Source organism: Sapajus apella, unplaced genomic scaffold (genome assembly GCF_009761245.1).
Source record: "Sapajus apella isolate SASKATOON/1434 unplaced genomic scaffold, GSC_monkey_1.0 scaffold2021, whole genome shotgun sequence".
Classification (NCBI taxonomy): domain Eukaryota; kingdom Metazoa; phylum Chordata; class Mammalia; order Primates; family Cebidae; genus Sapajus; species Sapajus apella.
In genome coordinates this window covers 1,430-11,350 of record NW_022438947.1, presented here as the reverse complement: position 1 = coordinate 11,350, position 9,921 = coordinate 1,430, and the positions used below count along the sequence as shown (strand labels likewise).

At 57.1% G+C, this 9,921-nt stretch overlaps 1 pseudogene; it reads right to left on the bottom strand.

Moving 5' to 3' along the window:
* Window positions 1-7,556: 7,556 nt before the first annotated feature.
* LOC116547077 lies at window positions 7,557-8,773 on the bottom strand (annotated as a pseudogene).
* Between the last annotated feature and the right edge of the window lie 1,148 nt (window positions 8,774-9,921).

Sequence of the window (9,921 nt, the reverse complement as noted above, 5' to 3'; positions counted from 1 at the left end):
TTCTTCCCCTCCATTTTAAATTTTTAAAAAGGCAACGAGAAAAATGTTTCATATATTCTTTAAAATAAGGTGCAAAGAAGGATTACAACAGCAAACGTCCTCATCCACACCTCCAATAACAGCTCACTATTTAGCATAATCTACCATGAACTGATTCAGGGGCTCACCTAGAGCTGTATTCGCAGCTCCTGAATGTACCATGTTTGCTATACCAGAGGCCTGCTCAATGGCTGCGTCTCTCTGTTCAGAGGCCATTACAAAAATACATAGAATTTTCAAATGTGGGTTCAACTGAATAAATTTGAATTTCTGTAGGAAGAATCAACATACCTATTTAAAGAGTGCAAGATATGATAATCATTTTTAAAGGATTTTATTAAACCTGATAAGTTTTCCAGAAATGAATAAAAATCAGTTCTGAAACCAAAGCTGATTTTAAGAAAATTTGAAAATATAAATCTGTCCTATCCTATCCATAATGTAGCTTCTCCAAAACTTTATCTTAAAGAGTCATTTTAAACTAACTATTAAAACATGTAACTGCTATCTTAATGTATTGAAATTACTTAAAACATTTTAAAATATGAATATTGCATTTTAAAAGAAACCAGGGGAAAAAAAAAGTAGAGAAAGAAATGCCAATTCCAGTCCAAAGCTTTAGTTGCTAAGTTTTCTAAGAATGACTTTTTCCAATGTATGAACTCTTGCGAACAGCATGTAAGACAGAAATACTGAGCCTTTTGTCTAAAGCAGCATTATTGACTGCTGCTGTGATGTTCCTGTAATGTAATAAATTATTCGATTGCTGCAAAGTGCTGTTTTTGCCTTAAAATTTTGTGCATCTTGACAACTACAGTATTAAAGGTATTGAGACTCTGCCAATGCTGGGCACACTTGGCATGAGATCATCTTTTTATCTTTACAAACTGTAATATAACTATGCAAGTGTGTTTATTAAAAGAACACAAACTTATAAAAATGGGGTTAAAAGTTATGGGATAAAAAAGTTATGGGATAAAAATGTGGAAAGGTTGTGGATAAAAAGTAGAAAAATTTTATGAAAAGTATAAAATTTATGAAAAGGAAGTTATGAGATTTTTAAAAAACATCATGGGGAGAAAATATAAAAATAAATACAAGCAGACCCATGTCAGCAAGGCCTGGAGAAGGGGGGCTGGAGTCTCCGCCCCACCATGTCCCTCCCACCCCTTCCCAGTCACCCCTTTATAATTAGGGTAGCAAGACAAGACCCCTGTCTAATGGGGGGAGACAAACAGGCCCTTTGCCACCTTGACCAGGGCTGAGTCCTCAAATTTCTGGATGATGATGGCTGTTATGTAAGAGCCAGAGGCTGCTGGAGTTGGTTGGTTTGGAGAAGGCCTGATGGCCTCCTTCTTCTCACCAAAAGCAACTTTTCCCTCAGGGGGCTCCCATCTTCTTATTCAGAGCGGCAGCTGAGGCAGGACAGTGGCACTAACTGTGGACCAGGCAAGGGCACGGGCTGCTGGGGTGGCCCGCCTCCCCAGTGTACGTATTGTATCTGTGTAACATGTTGTATATTTTAAGGGCTTGGGGTGCCCTTTGTATCATACCTGGCAGAGGTTGGAGCTGGCACATGGGAAGGAGGTTTTAATAATTATTTGCGGCTGGGAAACTTGTTTATTTATAGCAGAGGACAGAGGAAGGAGGCGGGGATGGGGTCCTGGCTCCCTGGTGATGCAACTCCTGTTTATTTTGCTTTTTATTTTGGTATAAATGGATTTAGTCACACTGCTCAGCCTGGTGTATTCCCATTTCCCTCACTGGGTCCTGGAGTTTGTGGCACTGAACGAGGAGCCCCAGAGTGTCTGAGCATGTCCAGCTGGGCTGTTGGGGACCTTCCAGGCCTGTTACCTGTGTGCTGCCTGGTGACACCTGGGGATTTCCCAGGGACTGCCATGGCACGTCCGGCCCTGACAGCCAGCAGGCTCAGAAGCCTGATCTAGCGGTGGCCGGGAAGGCAGGTACCAGCACCCAAGGGCGCTGACTTCCATCCACCCCAGGCGTCTTCCTCCCATCCCCCTGCCTCTCTCTCCTGTCTACACCTGGTGGCCTGTTCTGTCTGTCCCTCCAGAGTGCTGGGTGCCCACAGGCTCCCTCCAGGCTGAGTTCATGGCCCTCCTGCCCCCTAGTGGCCAAAGCCGGCTTCACAGGATAAGACCAGCTAAGCTCCAGGTGCTTTCCAGGAACGGTGTCCCTTGGAAAGGGTGGGGCCTCTTCACTGCTCCCAACAGCACCCTAGAAATGGCTTGGCCTTTCCCCTCCCCTGAGCTCCACAGAGAACACAGTCCATAGAGGACGCATTTCCCGTCGTCCAGAAATGGGTTTGACTCAGCCGAGGGACAGCAGGACTGGTAGAGACTGTCAGGCCACAGGGCTGCCAGCACAGCACCCCCATGCTTGGCGGGGGTGGGAGTGATGACGGGGCCTGGGTGACAGGGAGGCTCACTGGAGGTGGTGCACTTTGGAGGGGCAGTGTCAGGGACAGCTTTCTCTTGTTAGGCCACACGGCTCCACCACAAGGACAGCACGGTGACTGATGCCCAGTGCCAGAGGTGAGGCGGTCAGCCACGTGTAGGTGTATATATATATATGTGTGTGTGTGAAATGATAGATATTTCTAGAACAGGGCAGGGACATGCCACAGAGGGGCTCGGTCACACCTGGATGTGTCAGCTCACCACTACAACAGACTAAGTCACAGATGAAGGAGGCTGGCTTTGGGGCTGGGGAGTCACAGAACAGCCGCCCAGGCAGGCCCCGCACCACATGTAGAGCAGGAGCTGGGGGTCGGCCCCAGCGCTGGAGCTGGCTCTGAGGCTCTGGCTGCTGAGTGGCTGCATGGACCCTGCCAGAGGCAAAAGACACCATCAGCCTTTGGGATCCAGGCCAGGCCTGTGGCTGCAGAAAGGCAGCCTCACCCTGGCGTGCGACCTTCAGCTCCTCCCGGGCTCCCAGCAACCAGGAACGCCCACTGTCAGCACACGCACCTGGGCAGGCGGTCAGTGTCCGGCTGCCCTCCAGCGAGAGGAGCACCTGCTTCTGGGCTGTCACTCGGAAGAAGTGTCCGGAGGAAGCATGCTCGCTGTCAGACAGGCCGAAGCGGAAGCCTCTGTCCAGGGCTCCTGGGAAGGGAGCATTGGGTCTGCTGGCCCGAGCTGGCTCCCCACCTCAGGCCTCCCCCGTGGGCAGCAGGAACCCGGGGCCCGGCCCTCAGCAACCACCTCTGTGTGAGAACAGCATGAGCCCATCGTCCAGCTGGGCCTGCGTGAAGCTGCGCGCCTCGTGCCCGGCACCACCCGCAGCGTTACCCGCCCGTTGCTGGGCTGCTCGATGGTGTAGACCAGGTCCTCAGGCCCAGAATCACCGTCCGTGCTCCTCAGAGCCTCCACAGGGATGGGCGCCGTGGCCCCCTCCCACATCTGGGGACACGGGCCTGTGAAGGTCCTGCCTTACCACCCTCACCCACCCCTTCGTCACTGGCCTGGGCGGCCACCAGGGCTCCAACCCCACTGCAGCTCAGGCCTCAGCTGGCATCGAGGCTGGTGCCGCTCCAGCTCCCCTGCACAAAGGGCCCTCCCCACAGTCACCTTCCCTGTCACTGCAGGAAAGGCCCCAGGGAAGTCCACCCTCCAGGCCCAGGATCCCTGCTCTCCATTTGCCCTAGTCTCGCGTGTCCCTCAAGGCCAGCTTGTGTCCCCTGCCCAGGAAGGCCCCAGGTCTTACCCTCACCAAGTTCTCACCCCCAGAAACCCCCAACCCTGACCAACAGTGCACCCTAATTTGCCTCACCGATGGGGCCGGGGTCTCCTTTCAGGCCCTCCATGTGTGTCTGCCAGGGGCTGGGCATGGTGGGAACTGTGATTTTGGAAATGGGCCCTCCTTCCAGCTGAGGGAGGGCTGGGGTGTGCAGAGAGTGGGGGCTGATGGCTGGCAGTATCCTGTGGCACAGAAGCAGCGCTGGGACGGGCCAGGTGCTTCCAGAGCAGTTCCAGGCCCTGCTCATGCTGGGTAAGGGGACTCCTCTTCAGGCCTCCCATGGGCAAGCAGGGCAGGCACCGATTCCTGAGGTCCTGAGGTCTGGTTTTGCTAGGCAGTTCCGGCATGGGGCTCACATGCTTGGTCTTGCTGGGCCAATTATTTGTGGGCAGTGCTGGCATGGGGCTCACATGCCCAGAAAATGGAGCCCTCTGGCATTCCTGGGTCCTCTCCCCCGGCCCCAGGGAGCCCTCAGGCCCAGCCCTGGCAGGAGGGGCCTTAATGTAGGGGGCAGGGCCCCAGCACTAGGCTTCTGGAGCAAACACGGGTGGATGGCCCCACATGGTGGCCGCGCTGCCACATAGCCGTCCCGACCTGTGGTTCCTGAGTGTTGTGTTCCACTCACTCTTCAGCAGCCTCCCCACCACGAGGCTGCCCTCTACGGGCACATTCTAGACCACCAAAGGCCCCCAGTGCCCCACATCAGAGACATCCTAAGTCAGCCCTCTGTGGAACCTTCGGTGGCTCCTGACCGGGGAGGATGCCCCCCAGAAACTGGCGTTCAAAGCCCTGCCACGTGGGCTTAGTCAAGGCACGCCCCTTCTGTTCCAGCAGAACCACCTGTGCAGCCATGAGAGGTTCCAGGGTTTGGAGAGGGAGACAACGGTGGCAGGTGGGAGATGGGGAGACAGGAACAAACATCTGGTGTCCTCAGGGAGTTGTCTGTCCCTGCAGACTTATCTGTCTCCCCTGCTGGGGTCGGAGCCACTGGTGGGTGGCTGCCCCCCTAGCCTGATGTGGGGAAGCTCACTGCTGTTGGGGTGAGAACACCATGGCCTGTGTGCCCAAAGAATGAGTTGAGACGGTCCCTGCTTTTCTCTGAGCCTCAGTTTCCTCATCTGTAAGATGGGAGTGCTGGACAGGTGTGGTGGCTCACACCTGTAATCCCAGCACTTTGGGAGGCCAAGGCAGGAGGACTGCTCGAGCCCAGGGGTTCGAGACCAGCCTGGACAATATAGTGAGACCTTGTCTCTAAAAAAAGTGATTACTCTGGTGTGGTGGTGTGCACCTGAAGTCCCAGCTACTCAGGAGGCTGTGGGAAGATCGCTTGACCCTCAGAGGTTGAGGCTGCAGTGAGCCGAGATTGCTCCATCCCTGGGGGACATGGTAAGACCTCATCTCAAAAATAAAACAAGAGCAGCTGGGGAGGACTGTTTCCTGACCTCCAGGGCTGCTGTGGGCTGCAGGACTGACAACATGGTTAGTGGCACGCTGGGGTGTCCCTGGAGAAAAGAGCACAGTGATAGACAGCGCTGGCCTCTCCTGTTGGACTTACAGACCCTCCTGAGAAGCGGAAAGAGCTGGGAACCCTTGCCTTATGGAGAGCTACGTACAAAACTGTTCATACACTTCTCGTACAAACTCAGTAGGAAGAGTAATAGGGTACATTTGAAACCCGGCCTAAGCCCGCAGCTGGAGGAAGAGTCTTAGCTTTGGAAACCTCTATAGAACTGACAGCTGGGGCGGAGGGCCTGGGGGAGGCAAGGGGGGAGCTGGATGGGGTGGGAGTCAGGGCAAGGCAGTGATGGGGCAGAGGGACCAGGGAGGGACCAGGCTCCAGGCCAGACTGACAGCCTCTTGTTCCTTTGCTCCTGGCCTTGAATAGAACACAGCTCAGTGTGGCACCTGTCCCCATCCTGTGCTCACTTCCTTTCCCACAAGTGCCACTGGCCCAGGTCTTCAAGTTAGGGGACCTGGAGACGGAGGCAGTAGCCATACTGGTCTCCTGGTGTCCGCCACCGCGGCCAGGTCTGTGAAAGTGGCCACGTGCACGTGTGTGTGCCCACATCTGTGTGCGCCAGTAAGCGTGGACGTCAGGGTTATTTCCAACTCCCCCAGCAGCCCAGGAAGAGCCCCCAGCCCTGCTTTGAGGGTGTTCCCAGCCTGCGTGTGGGGCTAGGCTTGGGCCACTCTGAGTCTGATGACATGTGGTGACCAGCTCCTTCTGAGCTGAGTGGGAGGTCCCCGCAGAGAGCCAAGCGCGGGAGGTGGCCCCGGCCAGCGGCGACTTGATCTTTGAGCGCTTCGTGGCGGGCCTGCGCACTTCGCTGCTGAGGCTGATGGCGGCTCGGGGCCCCAAGCGCGCTGCGGCCCCCCAGGAGACCAGTCGCCGCTGCCGCCTCCGCCGCCGCTGCAGCTCCTGGTGTCTGTGCCCCCCTAGTAGCCGCAGCTTGTCCTGGAGAGGAAGGCCCTGCCCCTGGGCGTGCGCGCTCTCAGGCCGGCCCCAGCGGCGCGGGCCCGCAGCCCGGAGCAACTGTGCCCCCTCTCTCCTCGCCCAGGCGGCGCCCTGCCCCACGGAGCCCGAGCAGCCCCAGAGCTCGGCGCTGGAACGGAGCCGAGTGCAGGCGCAGGTTCAGCTGCCTGCAGGCCCAGGAGGCGGACTCAGTGGATACCTGGCGGCCTAGTGCCTGAGGAGAACATCAGAGGCTCACCATCACTGGCGGCGTGAGCTGCGGCAGAGGCCCCCCACCAGTACCTACCCCAGCACACCAGGAGTGGGCGTGGGTGGGGGCAGGGAGTGACACCCAAGGGGACCTGCCCCAGCCTCCTCCTGTACCCTGGAGGTTTTCCTTGCCCTTCGCTCAGGGAAGTGGCTTCTTTTCTCTGAAACTTGGAGTCAGGCTGGGCTTGGGGAAAAAGGGGGATGAGCAGGACCCCAGACCTTAGGAATCCCGAGTGGGGGTCAGAAAGACAGGCTCTGCCTATGACGTGCCTGGGGGCTGTCTGGGGACAGGGCCTCCTGGGGAGACAGGCGCACAGGTTGTTGTGTGGGACTCAACGTGGGGCAGCGTCCTGGCCAGGATGAGGAAGGCCAGGACGGGGTGGGGGGGCCTGCGGGAGGCACACGCAGGCCAAGCTCCCCCATCTGCTGCAGCCAGACTCCCTCAGCCTTGGCCAGGACTGGAAATCCGACCACCATCCCTGCCAGGCTAGCATACCCTGCTTAGAGGCCATCCCCACCCCCTCCGTCTGCTCCCATCCAAGCGACAGCCACCTAGTCCTGGTGCCCTGGGGAGGGGAAAGCTGGCCTTAGACCCACATCGGAGCCGCCCGCGCCCTCTGCCGGCCATTGTCGGAAGTGCAGCCTGGCGTGAGCAGCGCCTTTCCCTGGAGATGGGACCCAGGGCAGCACCGCTGGAAACGCTGGAAACTGCTGGGGCGGCCACAGATCTGCTAACTCGTGGAGGGATCCCCCGTGTCCACTGACAGCGGCAGCAGTAGCTGCAGGCCATGCGGACTCAAGAGAACCCCAGCCCACATCAGCACCAGGGGCCAAAACCGAGTCCAGGGCTCGGCGCGAGGTCAGCCTGGGGCAGGCCTGGGGAGCCTGATGGCAACGGTGGCAGGAAGACGCCCACTCAGGGACAGCGCCTGGGCCTGCCGGGGGTCTCCAGACAGAGAGGATGAGTGCGACGGGCGCCTGCTCTCGCAGGGCTGAGTGCCAGGCCGGCCCGGAGGGCCCGCTGGCCTCACGCGGGCTAGATGAAGGTGGAGTCTAGAGGTCCCCGTGCTGCTGGCTCAGGGCGCGGGCCTCAACAGCTGCTTAACGAGCGTGACTCCTCCTGCTCCGGCTGCGTGATGGCTCACCCTTCTCTGTCGCCTCCAGGGTGAGGAGTCGGTTCTGCTCCTTCGGCATGAGGATGGTCTGCTGCTGCCAGCCCAGGGCGAGGTGGACGTCAGGGCAGGGCAGGGGGTCCGGAGGAGGAGTGGGCAGGACCCAGCTGGCACAGGCCGCAGCCAGCAGCTCCCCCAGGCCCCGGGCCACCTCCTGTACCTCTGGCACTAGCCGCCCCAGTGGGCGGGGGCTCCCCGCGGCCCCAAAGTCGGTGCAGCCTCTGCTCTGGCCCAGGAGGCGCTGGCGCTCCGGCACTCCTGCTGCTGCTGCTGGTACCAGTCGCTGCCCCGTGCCATCATCTCCAAACCCTGCAGCAGCACCTCCTCCTGCTCCAGCTCCTTCACCTGCTTCGGCAGGCCGCAGCCCACTCCGCAGATGATGGTGAGCCTCCGACGTTCCCCTCCGGCACCGCGCCGCCGGGCATCCCCTGAGTCCGCCTCCAGGGCCTGCACGGCAGGCCGCTGCACCTGCGTCCACACTGGGGCTCCGTTCCAGCGCCGCCCTCTGGGGCTGCTCAGGCCCCGCGGGGCAGGGCGCCGCCTGGACGGGGAGCCGGGTGCACAGCTGCTCCGGGCTGCGGGTCCGCGCCGCTGGGGCCGGCCTGAGAGCACGCACGCCCAGGGGCAGGGACTTCCTCTCCAGGACAGTCCGCGGCTAGTAGAGGAGCACCGACACCAGGAGCTGCAGTGGCGACTGGTCCCCTCTGGGGCCGTGGCGCGCTTGGGGCCCGGGCCGCCGTCAGCCTCAGCAGCGAGGTGCACAGGCTGGCCACGAAGCGCTCGAAGATCAAGTAGCTGCTGGCCGGGGCCACCTGGCACAGGTTCTGGGGCATCCCGCGGGGCAGCTCGCGCCGCGTCAGCACCCTGCCAGCGGGACTCGATCTCGCACAGGTGCAGGAGCTGTGTCGCCGGTCATCCAGGATGTGGAACAGGGTGCGCTGGCTCTGCAGGAAGGCGCGGGGCAGCCCTTCATTGCTGGGTGAGGGGGTGAGCTCGGCGGGAGGCACGCAGCCCCGCTCAGCCTTCGCAGCTCCGGTCCCCGTGTCCACCCGCTTTTGTTCCCCCGCCGCCCGGCGCGCTCCTATATATTTTTAATAGAGACAGTGTCTTCTTGTGTTGCCTCGGCTGGTCTCGAATTCCTTGGCTCAAGGGATCCTCCCACCTTGCCCTCCAGAGCGTTAGAATTACAGGTGTGAGCCACGACACTGGACAAGCAGGAATTGTGTACGGCAGAACACTGCTGAGCATTGCCATGGCATGATAATGTGGTTTCATTTTAATTTTTCCTCTTCAGATGTTTCTCTTTTTTAAACATTATTATTTTTGGCCAGGCGTGGTAGTGTAAGTCTCTAATTCCAACACGTTGAGAGGCTTAGGAAGGAGGATCTATTAAGCCCAACAGTTTGAGGTTACAAAGCTATGATTTCACCACTGCACTCCAGCCTGGATGACAGAGTGAGACCCTATATTTTTTTTAAAAAAAGACTCATAATAATTGTACATAATTTACATAATTGTACATAATTGTATTTGTACATAATAATTGTACATATTGTGATGTTTCAGTACGTGTACCTCCAAATGTTTCTGAGTGTGGCTAGGAAGCGTCTGTGTTCCCTAATAATTAACACACAGTGTTGTGTATCATTATTATCAATCCTTTTTCATGTCAACTGAGAGGAAATGTTTGTGGATCATACGCAGAAATACAATTTGTTCATTCAACAATCATTTATCATCTGTTGGTATGTGCCAGGTCCTTGTTTAGCATGAATTTCCCTCTAGTTCTTTGAAAGCAGTTCTTAACTAGAGAGTACCGGTCAAGGAGGAGGACTTGTTATGTGCAAAGAGGATAGAGATTCGAGCTTCTGAATTCTTGGTATACATTGGAGGGTTCATAATACGTTTTCTGAGACATGGAAACAACCTCAATGCCCAACAGCAGTGGATTGCATAGAGAAAATGTACATATACACCGTGGAATACTACACAGCCATAAAAAGATCATATCTTTCACAGCAAGGATGGAGCCGGAGACCATTATTCTAAACGAACTAATGCAACAACAGAAAACTGAATGCCAGCCAGGCGTGCTGGCTTACACCTGCAATCCCAGAACTTTAGAAGGCCGAGGCAGGTGGATTCCTTAAGGTCAGGAGTTTGAGACCAGCCTGGCCAACATGGTGAACCCTGTCTCAACTAAAAATACCAAAATTAGCCGGGCATAGT